General features: G+C 42.4%; 1 long non-coding RNA gene across 1 annotated transcript in view; it reads right to left on the reverse strand.

Annotated features, from left to right (window-relative positions):
* The window catches only part of LOC146713258 (uncharacterized), a 56,872-nt gene extending 48,891 nt beyond the window's left edge, over positions 1-7,981 (reverse strand). The window contains exons 1-2 of the long non-coding RNA XR_014919268.1: positions 7,750-7,981; positions 6,178-6,291 (exon numbers count right to left, since the gene is read on the reverse strand). This is a non-coding gene — a long non-coding RNA (uncharacterized LOC146713258). The remainder of the gene's footprint in view (positions 1-6,177; positions 6,292-7,749) is intronic.
* Between the last annotated feature and the right edge of the window lie 4,358 nt (positions 7,982-12,339).

Consider the following 12,339-nt stretch of genomic DNA (forward strand, 5'->3'; position numbering starts at 1 on the left):
AAAAACTCCCTGAAAAGCCTTCAGCTAATCCAAAATGCTACAGCAAGAGTCCTGACAGGGACTAGAAAGAGAGAGCATATTTCTCCTGTTTTGGCTTCCCTTCATTGGCTTCCTGTTAAATCCAGAACTGAATTCAAAATCCTGCTCCTCACATACAAGGTCTTAAATAATCAGGCCCCATCTTATCTTAATGACCTTGTAGTACCATATCACCCTATTAGAGCGCTCCGCTCTTGCTCTGCAGGCCTACTTGTTGTTCCTAGAGTATTTAAAAGTAGAATGGGAGGGAGAGCCTTCAGTTTTCAGGCCCCTCTTCTGTGGAACCAGCTTCCAGTTTGGATTCAGGAGACAGACACTATCTCTACTTTTAAGATTAGGCTTAAAACTTTCCTTTTTGCTAAAGCATATAGTTAGGGCTGGACCAGGTGACCCTGAATCCTCCCTTAGTTATGCTGCAATAGATGTAGGCTGCCGGGGGATTCCCGTGATGCATTGAGTTTTTCCTTTCCAGTCACCTTTCTCACTCACTATGTGTTAATAGACCTCTCTGCTGAATCATATCTGTTATTAACCTCTGTCTCTCTTCCACAGCATGTCTTTATCCTGTCTTCCTTCTCTCACCCCAACCGGTCGCAGCAGATGGCCGCCCCTCCCTGAGCCTGGTTCTGCCGGAGGTTTCTTCCTTTTAAAAGGGAGTTTTTCCTTCCCACTGTCGCCAAAGTGCTTGCTCATAGGGGGTCATATGATTGTTGGGTTTTTCTCTGTATCTATGAAGCGCCTTGAGGCGACTTTTGTTGTGATTTGGCGCTATATAAATAAAATTGAATTGAATTGAATTGAATGGATTTGAGAGGATACAGCTTGAATCTCTTACTGAGAACAAACAAGAAGGCCATTTAAAAAGGGAAAGACCATCTCTGAATGGGGGATCCATGTGTGTGTCTGTGTGTGTGTGTGTGTGTGGGAGGGTGGGTGTATTGCGTTGCTTATATTGTTGAGATTTACATTGCTGTGCTTGAGAGTCACCATCTACCTGAACCAAATTCCTTGTATGTGTCTGCGCATATACATGGCCAATAAACACGATTCTGATTCTGATTCTGGTCTTTGATCAGCGATCATAACAGTTCATGTTAATGATCATGAGCTGAGCTCAAGGGCTAAGTAATCGTGTAAACACATGTCTGTGACATCGTGTGTGTGTGTGTGCGTGTGTGCGTGCGTGTGTGTGTGTGTGTGTGTGTGCACTGCACAGTGTGACTGTGGGGATGAAGGAGCTCCCCTGTGGCTGTAACAGTCACTGCCCTACAGCTGTGTTGGACAGTATTTGTTCTACCTGCCAGCAGGTGAAAGTCGTATCATATGGACGTGACAATCACAGCGACACACAATGATGTAGAATATGAGCCAACAGGCCACGTGCTGACTGTGCTCTAAAACAACGTGCCATCATGATGATGGAAGCACTTGATTGCTACAATGAGGACGGGTTTCATAAAGCACTTATAAATATCATCCGTCCCCGTGTCTGAATTTAGCTTCAAAACTTTCAAAGAAAAGACTTTGTTTGTTCTCAGTAAGTGATTTAAACGGTATCCTCGCAAACCCATTAGTCTCTGTATCAGCGCTGCCAAACACACACACACACACACACACACACACACACACACACACACACACACACACACACACACACAGACCGTCTCAAACAAACCATAAATAAATCCATTAAAAACAAATTTCAGTATCTTCTGAGTCAAGAGGACTCTGTTACCATGGTGAATCATGTTTTAATGGAGACACCAATGCTGGTAGCCCACTTATGCTTCTGTTTTGTTTCTTTTCCTCCAAGTCTGTACCCAACCATGGTATGACAGTCTGTCTTTGCATGTGATTGGCTTTATGGTTCCACCCCTGTTTGCATGGAGATCAGCAGAGCTGAACATTCAGCTCCCACATTTGCTCAGGTCATTAATAACTGACATATAAAAGTGTATCAGGACCGGATGTGGCCCGCTGGCCATATGTTGGACATCCCTGCCTTAGATGCTAAGTCATGACTGAACGGGCACAAACAGCGTCATGCATGCCCAGACTTGTTTCTCACTACTTTTTGTGAAAAAAAGAAAAAACAAACAAACAAACAAACCCACTCATATGACTTTAGGAAGTCAGTTAGTATTTGTTCTACCTGCCAGCAGGTGAAAGTCATATCACATGAACGTGACAATCACAGCGACACACAATGATGTAGAACATGATAGTGATGTGCGATTTCCTTTCCGATCCAATACCAAGTAATATTCAGGGTGGTATCGACGATACTGATCCGATACCGATACTTTGTACAAAAGCTTATTTTATTCATTGTATCTTTTATTGTATCTCAAATTATAGCGTCATAGTGATTATAAGACATCAGATTACTTGTTCTTATCACTTAATAATGCAGAGTTCATCATATATAGAAATAAAAAAAAACTGAAGTTATGCGCTATTTGAACACCTTGCCTGCCTGCAGCACTGAAGGACTCTGTGAGAGACGTCTGTCTCGCCCTAGCAGCACCTGACTCTCTCCTCCTCTTCAGTTCACCTCAACATATCCTCGTCATATTCTGTGATATGATTTACTCTGAGGTGTTTGACGAGGTTAGTGGTCTTGCCACATGTATCACAAACCACGTCGTTTGTGGATGTAAAATGACTCCACGCTCAGCCATTGTTGTGAGTGCGCACGCAAAGGGTCTGCGACACATTTATACAGCCGTATTTCACACATGACTATGAAAGGCGGAAGAGGAAGTAGTTGCTTCCAATGTAGACAATCTGAATGTTATAGTTTCTTTCCACTGATAAACTACAAATATACCCTAAATTACTAAAATATTGATATTTTAATGTGAGAATCGATTCTAGAACATAAATGACTGGTATCGGAGGAATCGATATTTCAGGATCGATCCGCACATCACTAGAATATGAGCCAACAGGCCACGTGCTGACTGTGCTCTAAAACAACGTGCCATCATGATGATGGAAACATATGATTGCTATGATGAGGACGGGTTTCATAAAGCACTTATAAATATCATCCGTCCCCGTGTTTGAATTTAGCTTCAAAACTTTCAAAGAAAAGACTTTGTTTGTTCTCAGTAAGTGATTTAAACGGTATCCTCGCAAACCCATTAGTCTCTGTATCAGCGCTGCCAAACACACACACACACACACACACACACACACACACACAGACCGTCTCAAACAAACCATAAATAAATCCATTAAAAACAAATTTCAGTATCTTCTGAGTCAAGAGGACTCTGTTGCCATGGTGAATCATGTTTTAATGGAGACACCAATGCTGGTAGCCCACTTATGCTTCTGTTTTGTTTCTTTTCCTCCAAGTCTGATTTGCTTTTTTTTTTTATAAAAGCAGCAGAAGCAGGAACAGCTTAAATCACAGAAGGGGGAATAATTATCTGATAAGTTACACACAATGAAGTCTTTTGTGTTATGTTTTTTTTCATTTTAAAAGAGACAGAACATCAACAAAAGCATGAAGGCTGTGTATGAATTGTTTTCATGTCCCTGAGTGAGGTAAGTATTAGATGTGCTACAACCCAGCCAGAGGCAGTACGGTGGTGCAGTAATTAGCTCTGTTGCCTCACAGCAGGGTTTGAATCCCCCACCTGGCCTTCCTGTGTGGAGTCTGCATGTTCTCTCTGGGTTCTCTGTGTTTGGAGGCTTCCTCCCACAGTCCACAGACATGCAGTTAGTGGGGTTAGGTCACCCGGTGATTCTGCAGGTGTCACTGCAAATGTTACCCTGTGATAAGCTGGTGACCTGGCCAGGGTGTACTCTGGCTCCAGCCTCCTGTAACCCTGAGCTGGATAAGCAGAAGAAAATGCATAGATCTCCCACAGAGTCAAACCAAGTACAGATACTCCTGATCTCAGCTCAGGTGTGGATGAAGCACACCTGTCCACAGAATCACACCGATCACTGCTCTGCTAACGTCTTACAATAACACACTTACAACAACACACTTACAATAACACACTTATTTATTTATGTGAAAAGGTTGCACTCTGGATTCTTTGCACATCATGTCCTACCTGGATTTTGCACTCACCCCACTCATAATCATTGATATTTCATATTTTCTAATTGTATTCTGTATCCATGGGCAGATGAATCGACATGTATATAACATATATACTAAAATAAATAAATAACATATATTCTATTTCTGCCACTGTGTTGTTTCTCGCACTGCAACCGATTCTTGATTCATGTCTGTGTGTCACTGTCTGTTCCTCCAACCTCTGGGCTGCAGCGTCTTCAGCACTAGCTGTTTCTCAGTAAGTGTCTTATTGTGATGTGGACTAGAACACACACACTGTGTGTAAGAGCTCCACAAAGCTACAGTGAAGTGTCTTAGTGCTGCTTTTCTCCTTATATTACTTTTATATTCCTTTTTTGCTCATAGAGCTCCTTATAAATGAATGTCCACTGTTCAAGTGAGGCACTCAGCAGTGTGAGGTTCAGAAACCCAGCTGTGGGTCTGATTCAAACAGTGCTTATTATAGATGCAGCCAGTAATCAGCTACCCTCTGCTCCATCACCACATCTGTTGAAGCTCCAGCAGCAGCTGAAGCAGGAAAACCTCCACCTGCCTGTGCATAAATGAAGCAGTTCTAACTGCAGCGATGCTCCACTGACTCTGATTTGTAGTGGAGGATTTTCCTGTTTCCTGTTTATTCAGGAGGAAGAGAAGATGTGTTTGTCTTTGCTCTTCTTCTCAGGAGCCAACAAAAGCCCAGCTCCATTCCTGATATGCTGGCCTTCAGTGAAAACTGCAACACTAAATGTTTTTACAGTGTCAGCATCCTCTAGAGCAGGGCTGTCAAACATAAGGCTCGGGGGCCAGAATTGGCCTGTCAAGGACTGTGATTTTCCCGCTGGACAGCTTTGGATCATAACGGGCTGCATATGTGGAAAATCAGTTTGAGAGAAAAGATAAGGACAGAAAGCTGAGAGGGGCACGAACAGACCAACAACAAAGTCAACAACAAAGACGAAAGCACGATCAGATATCTCCTGCACCGAGACGCGGACCCAACAGCTGGATGCGAAGACAGAACATGTGAGAAGAGGGAGCTTAAACAAAAACGTCTTAAACTTTTATATTGTGTATATTTAACTTCAGCTGTGCTCTCAGACAGACTGTGGAGCGGCTCCCAGCAGAACTGGGCCACTAACGTCACCTTCATGTCCCGTGTCCATGGGAGCTCTTCAACACCACCTGGTAAAAAACTATATAGGACCAGTGACTGTAATAAAGAACCCACCACTGTGTGTGGACACAAACCAGTATCTTTGGCAGTGAGGACAGGACGAGTAAACTATCTAAATACTGCAGATTTAATGAGGCTGTGCTAAATGATGAGGTCACTAAACAGGAAGTACAGAAAGATTTAACAGAATGGGTTTTATCACATGATGATGCCACAGTCAATCTGTCTATCCTGTGGGAGGGGCCTAGAGTAGGCATGAGTATTACACCCATTTCCTCCAGACTGAGAAAACAAAGCTGATCCAGAGAAACGAGAGACAGAGCAACAGCAGCCACACAGTCACGTCATTAAAGGACACGTTGACGATATATCCACATCAAAGCACACACACACTGGGATAACAAACAGGAAAATGATGGAAGAGGTGGAAGGCGGAGCAAGTCTCCAGTTTCACTAATCACAGTCCATCGGGACTGGTCATAAAATGAAACGCTCACATCGTGACAAGACGTCAACATGACAAAACTATACCACAGCCATGTTTCTGCTTGCTGTCAGAAGACAAGGACGATCCCATGAAACAGGAAGGATTTAACTATTCTGTGACATCAACGACAGCAGAGGCTGAAACACGTCCTAGCCTTCAAAATCACAGATCCCCACGGGTACACTCCAATCACTGCACCTCCACAGTGCAGCTGGAAGTGTGTACGAGTGTTCAAACACCCCACAGGGATCTGTGATTACTCTCACAGAATATGAATCGTGATACAGACATTTTTCTTTCTCTCTGGTGGAGGTTGGGTGACGTTCTTTACTGCCCTACAGCTGTGTTGGACAGAAACAACCACAGGTTTACCTTACTGAAGGTCACCATGCTCACCTGTGATCAGCGTGGGAGGAGTTTCAGGCCTTCAGACAGACGCTGCAGGTCCAGTGCTGCACCGACGTTTTTGGCTCCCGAGTCATGGGGACAGCAAAAGATTTGTCAAATGATCTGCAGGAGAAGAAAGCTGAACTTTATTAACCAGGACAAAGATGTAGAACCACTAGATGTCAGTAAAGAGCTGCTCCTCGGCCCCATCACCGTGTGCTTGCATGCTGTAACTTCTACATCAGGTTCTAGTGCATAACAATGAACCTGCGTTCATGAACACTGAACTGAAGTGTAACACCTGAACCTGTCCAGCCGTTCTCAGTCTTTGTGTCTCCACGTCTCTGCTGGATGGACTCACCCACTGAAGCCAGGACTCAGCGTGGAGCTGGGTGTGGAAAATGTCCTGTATCATCATCATATGACACACTGGGCTCCACAGAGGCTGGCACCGGTGACACGGGTAAGCTCATGGTCACTGGGAGGCTGAGAGTGGAGTCAGTGTTGCTGTGGTTTGTCTATGTGTGGAGATGAAACACACCAGTGCTGTGTGTGCTGTTCCTCCTCACATCTGTTTGACCTCTGTCACCATGAGCTGACCTCTGCTCCTCCTGCCATCTCTCACTGAACTAACTTTGTTAAATGGAAATAAATCGTGTCCACAAAATGTTTCCTTACTAGGTGAAGGAGGTTTTATTTAAACCGATGCTTTGATTTTATTGTGAAAAACCTCCTTGAAACACGTCCGAGTGGTACAGTCTGTGGATTTTCCCGCAAACGTTGCTCTCATGCTTCCACACAGCTGTCACACAGACACATTACCAACTTCATGTCCAAACAAAGCTCCCAGATTTATACTTTTCCACGTCCACGTCCATAAATGTGAGTCTTCAAATGAAAAGCGGCACTTCCTGTTTTCATGGAAGAAATGTAAAACCACATGGAAGCTTTAAAAGTTAATGTTTGCGATGCTGTTGACGTCTCATCTTCAGTCTGGCATGTTTTATACTCATGTACGTCTTGTTTGCGTTTCTGTTATGATGTCATCATTTCCCTTGTTATCATTCATGAATATTAATCCTGTTTTCTGTATCTGATTTGATTGTTTATCAGAAGCTGAGTACAGCTCAGGTGATCATCCACCATGTTTCCTCCAGCCTATGATCAGACTGGTGCTCCACCTGGTGGTGAAGATGCTGCTCAGCTGTTGCCATGGAAACAAAAATGGCTACGTATCATTTTGTGAGATTCAGTCATTTTAACGTGTTTAAAGGGCGAGAGATGCTGAGATCAAAAATGTGTCGCTATGGTTTCAATAAACATTTAAATAAATTCAGCAGAAAATGAGATGATTATGGTGACTCCGCTCCAGTGTTTCTAACATGGAGCAAAGACTGTGGTCACGTGACGCTGATACGGATCAGCAGAACAGACAGATGGAGGATAGAAAGAGTATAGATGGATAAAGGATGCAGGAAGGATGGAGGAAGGATGCACGAAGGATGCACGAAGGATGGAGGAAGGATGGAGGAAGGATGCACGAAGGATGCACGAAGGATGGAGGTATATTGTATGGAGTACCTTATTGGGAGAGATCAGCTCAAAGTGCTGCCATAGAGGGGAACCCCTTCTTCTGTCGGCAGGCTCCATGGTAACGAGCTCTACGTCACAAGTTAAACTCCAACACGAACACTGACATGCGCATTTTGCGGGGATCCAATCCTCTTTATATATGTTCGTACATCACGGAGACACTACAGCTACGCATTGCTGCATTTGAGCCTCCACACACGTGACTTACATGTGGTCAGGTGATGGCAGCTGCGGGTTAATTTTCCTTGCGCTTCTACACTGAGGTTTACGGTAGCGCATCTCTTTCACTGATTGATCCTCCGATCAAAGAAAAAAATAATTTATGTTTGTGGTAATGACTAAACGTGATAATTATATTTATTATATTGCACCGTTTAAGATAAAGGCTGTGTGTGTGTCTGTGTGTGTGTTCTTGTTTGTGAGAGAGAGCGACAGAGGTACCATTGTGCACAAGTGCAGAAAAACATGGTCATACATGCAGCTTCAGTAAGTTTGCAGTATTTTTAATATAGATTTGGTTGCTCTAATGTAAAAGGTAAACAACATGAGAGTGAATATAAAACATAACTTTATTGATAGAAGATGAGAGGCAACAGCTGTGATGATTTGGTGCTCTATAAATCAAATTCAATTGAATGAATGGTAAACAACTATCTACACCTCAGCCAGGGGTGGGCAAATCCAGGCCTTGAGGGACGGTGTCCTGCAGGTTTTATGTGTGTCCTTGATTAAACACAGATGATTTAAATGGCTAAATGACCTCTTCAACATTTCTTGAAGTTCTCCAGAGGCCTGGGAATGAACTAATCATGTGATTCAGGTGTGTTGACCCAGGTTAAGATCTAAAACCTGCAGGACACCAGCCCTCGAGGCCTGGAGTTGCCCACCCTTGCCTCAGGCTGAGGTTCAGTGTCTGATCCTGGGTCAGGCAGATCTCCCTGGTTGCAATGAGACGTGACAAAGTGACAAACGAGCAAAGAGAGAGAGGGTGGGACATGAACACTAGAACAGAGACGTAAATGGGACAAGAAGGTGTTTGGAGATAACAAGAAGAATGGAAGTATGAGGTCTGAGGTCTGGTCCTTCTAATAGAGACACATTTCCTTCACCACAGAACGACTAGTATGTGTAACAGACTCTGTAATCCTCACTGTGATCAGTGCTGTCGGTCCAGATAAGAGGACATGTTGGATCTCTTATTGTTTAATGTCCATATTAAGCAGCCGCCGATTCACTCTCATCGCTTGAGGAATCTGTATTTTGCAAATCAAATTTTTGTGACATATGGGTGACATAATAAATAAATAAAACAAATATCATAATAGACCTGTATGTGAAGTTAGGCTAGTTTTTTCTTTTTGATTAGCACCTCTTAATCAACAAACGAATACTCATTCCTAGCTTGCACATGAAAAACCTAAGGCTGCTAATAAACTTTTTTATTTTAAAATCATAAAAGCATAGAAAGTTGAAATCCCCTAAAATATTGAAACTTTGGTTGTCAAAGACCAAGTTTGATCAAACGTATCTTGATTTTTAAGCTAAGTCAGTTCTGAATGTCTAATTTATATGTGGTTTGCTTATTCGGGCTACTTGGCTAAAACATATTTCCAAATTATCAACTAGCTAACCAATATTAGCATCATTGTGAAATAACTTTTTACATTCAGACAGAAAATGCTGAAATTTAGATTTTTGGTGTACTTTTCCTATTCAACAGAGACCTTAAGACATAGATATAAGAAACTTAAAATAAATCTAATCACTTTTCATACCTTTAAAGCTGCTCCACATGCTGCTGTTGTCCGGCGCACTCGTCCATAGCTGCATTCAAGACCTATGGTGAAATGCACCTCCCCTCTCTGGCCTTTAGGCTATCCCTGCTCTGTCCCTCTCGACTCTCTCACACACAAAAACTCCAGACCTGCATTCACCTCTTCCCTCTGAACCACCTGCCCCACAGCCATACCAAACCATTTATTTTGATCTTTTTATCTTTAAGTTCTTCATTGTTGTTCATACACTGAGGGCCATGGGAGCATTGCAAATTTAAATTCTTGTACATGCTCTGTGCATATGGTCATTACGGTGGCCCCTAGAGACAAAACACATACAAAATCCAAAACACTTCTTTGGAATTAAAGGATTATTATATTTCATTTTTCAAAACCTCTGAGTTTTAATTACTTTTGTCTCTAGTTTTTGGTTCTTTGTTGCCTTCATGTTTGTTTCATTTTTGTGTACAGTCTGTGAAAATAAAAGCAATGTTGTTCAAAGAACGTGTAGGATTTACAGGGAGTGCAGAATTATTAGGCAAGTTGTATTTTTGAGGAATAATTTTATTATTGAACAACAACCATGTTCTCAATGAACCCAAAAAACTCATTAATATCAAAGCTGAATGTTTTTGGAAGTAGTTTTTAGTTTGTTTTTAGTTTTAGCTATTTTAGGAGGATATCTGTGTGTGCAGGTGACTATTACTGTGCATAATTATTAGGCAACTCAACAAAAAACAAATATATACCCATTTCAATTATTTATTTTTACCAGTGAAACCAATATAACATCTCCACATTCACAAATATACATTTCTGACATTCAAAAACAAAACAAAAACAAATCAGCGACCAATATAGCCACCTTTCTTTGCAAGGACACTCAAAAGCCTGCCATCCATGGATTCTGTCAGTGTTTTGATCTGTTCACCATCAACATTGCGTGCAGCAGCAACCACAGCCTCCCAGACACTGTTCAGAGAGGTGTACTGTTTTCCCTCCTTGTAAATCTCACATTTGATGATGGACCACAGGTTCTCAATGGGGTTCAGATCAGGTGAACAAGGAGGCCATGTCATTGGTTTTTCTTCTTTTATACCCTTTCTTGCCAGCCACGCTGTGGAGTACTTGGACACGTGTGATGGAGCATTGTCCTGCATGAAGATCATGTTTTTCTTGAAGGATGCAGACTTCTTCCTGTACCACTGCTTGAAGAAGGTGTCTTCCAGAAACTGGCAGTAGGACTGGGAGTTGAGCTTGACTCCATCCTCAACCCAAAAAGGCCCCACAAGCTCATCTTTGATGATACCAGCCCAAACCAGTACTCCACCTCCACCTTGCTGGCGTCTGAGTCGGACTGGAGCTCTCTGCCCTTTACCAATCCAGCCACGGGCCCATCCATCTGGCCCATCAAGACTCACTCTCACTTCATCAGTCCATAAAACCTTAGAAAAACCAGTCTCGAGATATTTCTTGGCCCAGTCTTGACGTTTCAGCTTGTGTGTCTTGTTCAGTGGTGGTCTTCTTTCAGCCTTTCTTACCTTGGCCATGTCTCTGAGTATTGCACACCTTGTGCTTTTGGGCACTCCAGTGATGTTGCAGCTCTGAAATATGGCCAAACTGGTGGCAAGTGGCATCTTGGCAGCTGCACGCTTGACTTTTCTCAGTTCATGGGCAGTTATTTGGCGCCTTGGTTTTTCCACACGTTTCTTGCGACCCTGCTGACTATTTTGAATGAAACGCTTGATTGTTCGATGATCACGCTTCAGAAGCTTTGCAATTTTGAGACTGCTGCATCCCTCTGCAAGATATCTCACTATTTTTGACTTTTCCTTCTTTTGACCCATTTTGCCTAATAATTATGCACACCTGATATAGGTGTTGATGTCATTAGACCACACCCCTTCTCATTACAGAGATGCACATCACCTAATATGCTTAATTGGTAGTAGGCTTTCGAGCCTATACAGCTTAGAGTAAGACAACATGCATGAAGAGGATGATGTGGACAAAATACTCATTTGCCTAATAATTCTGCACTCCCTGTATTTAACTGAATAGTGGACATTGGTTGCACAAAAATGTTTTGCTTTGACAGAAACTTAAACAACTGAGTTAAAACAACACAACTATTCATATTCAATAAACCTTTTGTGCTGATAAAACGTGATTGAAACATATTTAGATGAAATAAGTGGAGCTCTTGGAATATTTAAATCCTTCGCAATTTTGTCACTTTATTCCAACACTATACAATAACTTTTACCCCAATAGTACTTAGTCCCTTAAGTACTATATGTTGTCTTCATATTACATAATCTTCAACAGTCTAGTTAACTTAAAACGTAATAGATTTATAACAACTTTCACTCCACTCTCTTATCTTCATCGGCGTTGTGGGGGAGCTGGGGCCTATCCTAGATGTGATAGGGTAAGTGGAAGGGTACACCCTGGACAGATCGCCAGTCTATGACAGGGCTAACACATACAGAGAAAAAAACATTAAAATTAGTTTAGAATGACATATTAACCTAGGCGTAATAACTGCAAACCAGATGGAACCCACTGCCCAATTGTGGATTTGAACTCCTTCTCCTACTTCTTGCTGTGAGGTAACAGTGCTAACCACTGCACCACCGAGCTGCCAGTATATGTGTCGCAAAAGTATTAAAACTATGATTGCAAGGTTTGATGCAGCATTTTTTGTCCTTGAGAGGTTAAACCACAATAAATAGCAACAGCATACATGTGATGCGTGCATAGTTGTCTGCCTCTTATAACTCCAGTGTTTTTCCTGTTGTTT

This window comes from Copadichromis virginalis, linkage group LG3 (assembly GCF_057382275.1).
Source record: "Copadichromis virginalis isolate Kocher_CV1m ecotype Utaka linkage group LG3, C_Virginalis_male_GT1.1, whole genome shotgun sequence".
NCBI lineage: Eukaryota > Metazoa > Chordata > Actinopteri > Cichliformes > Cichlidae > Copadichromis > Copadichromis virginalis.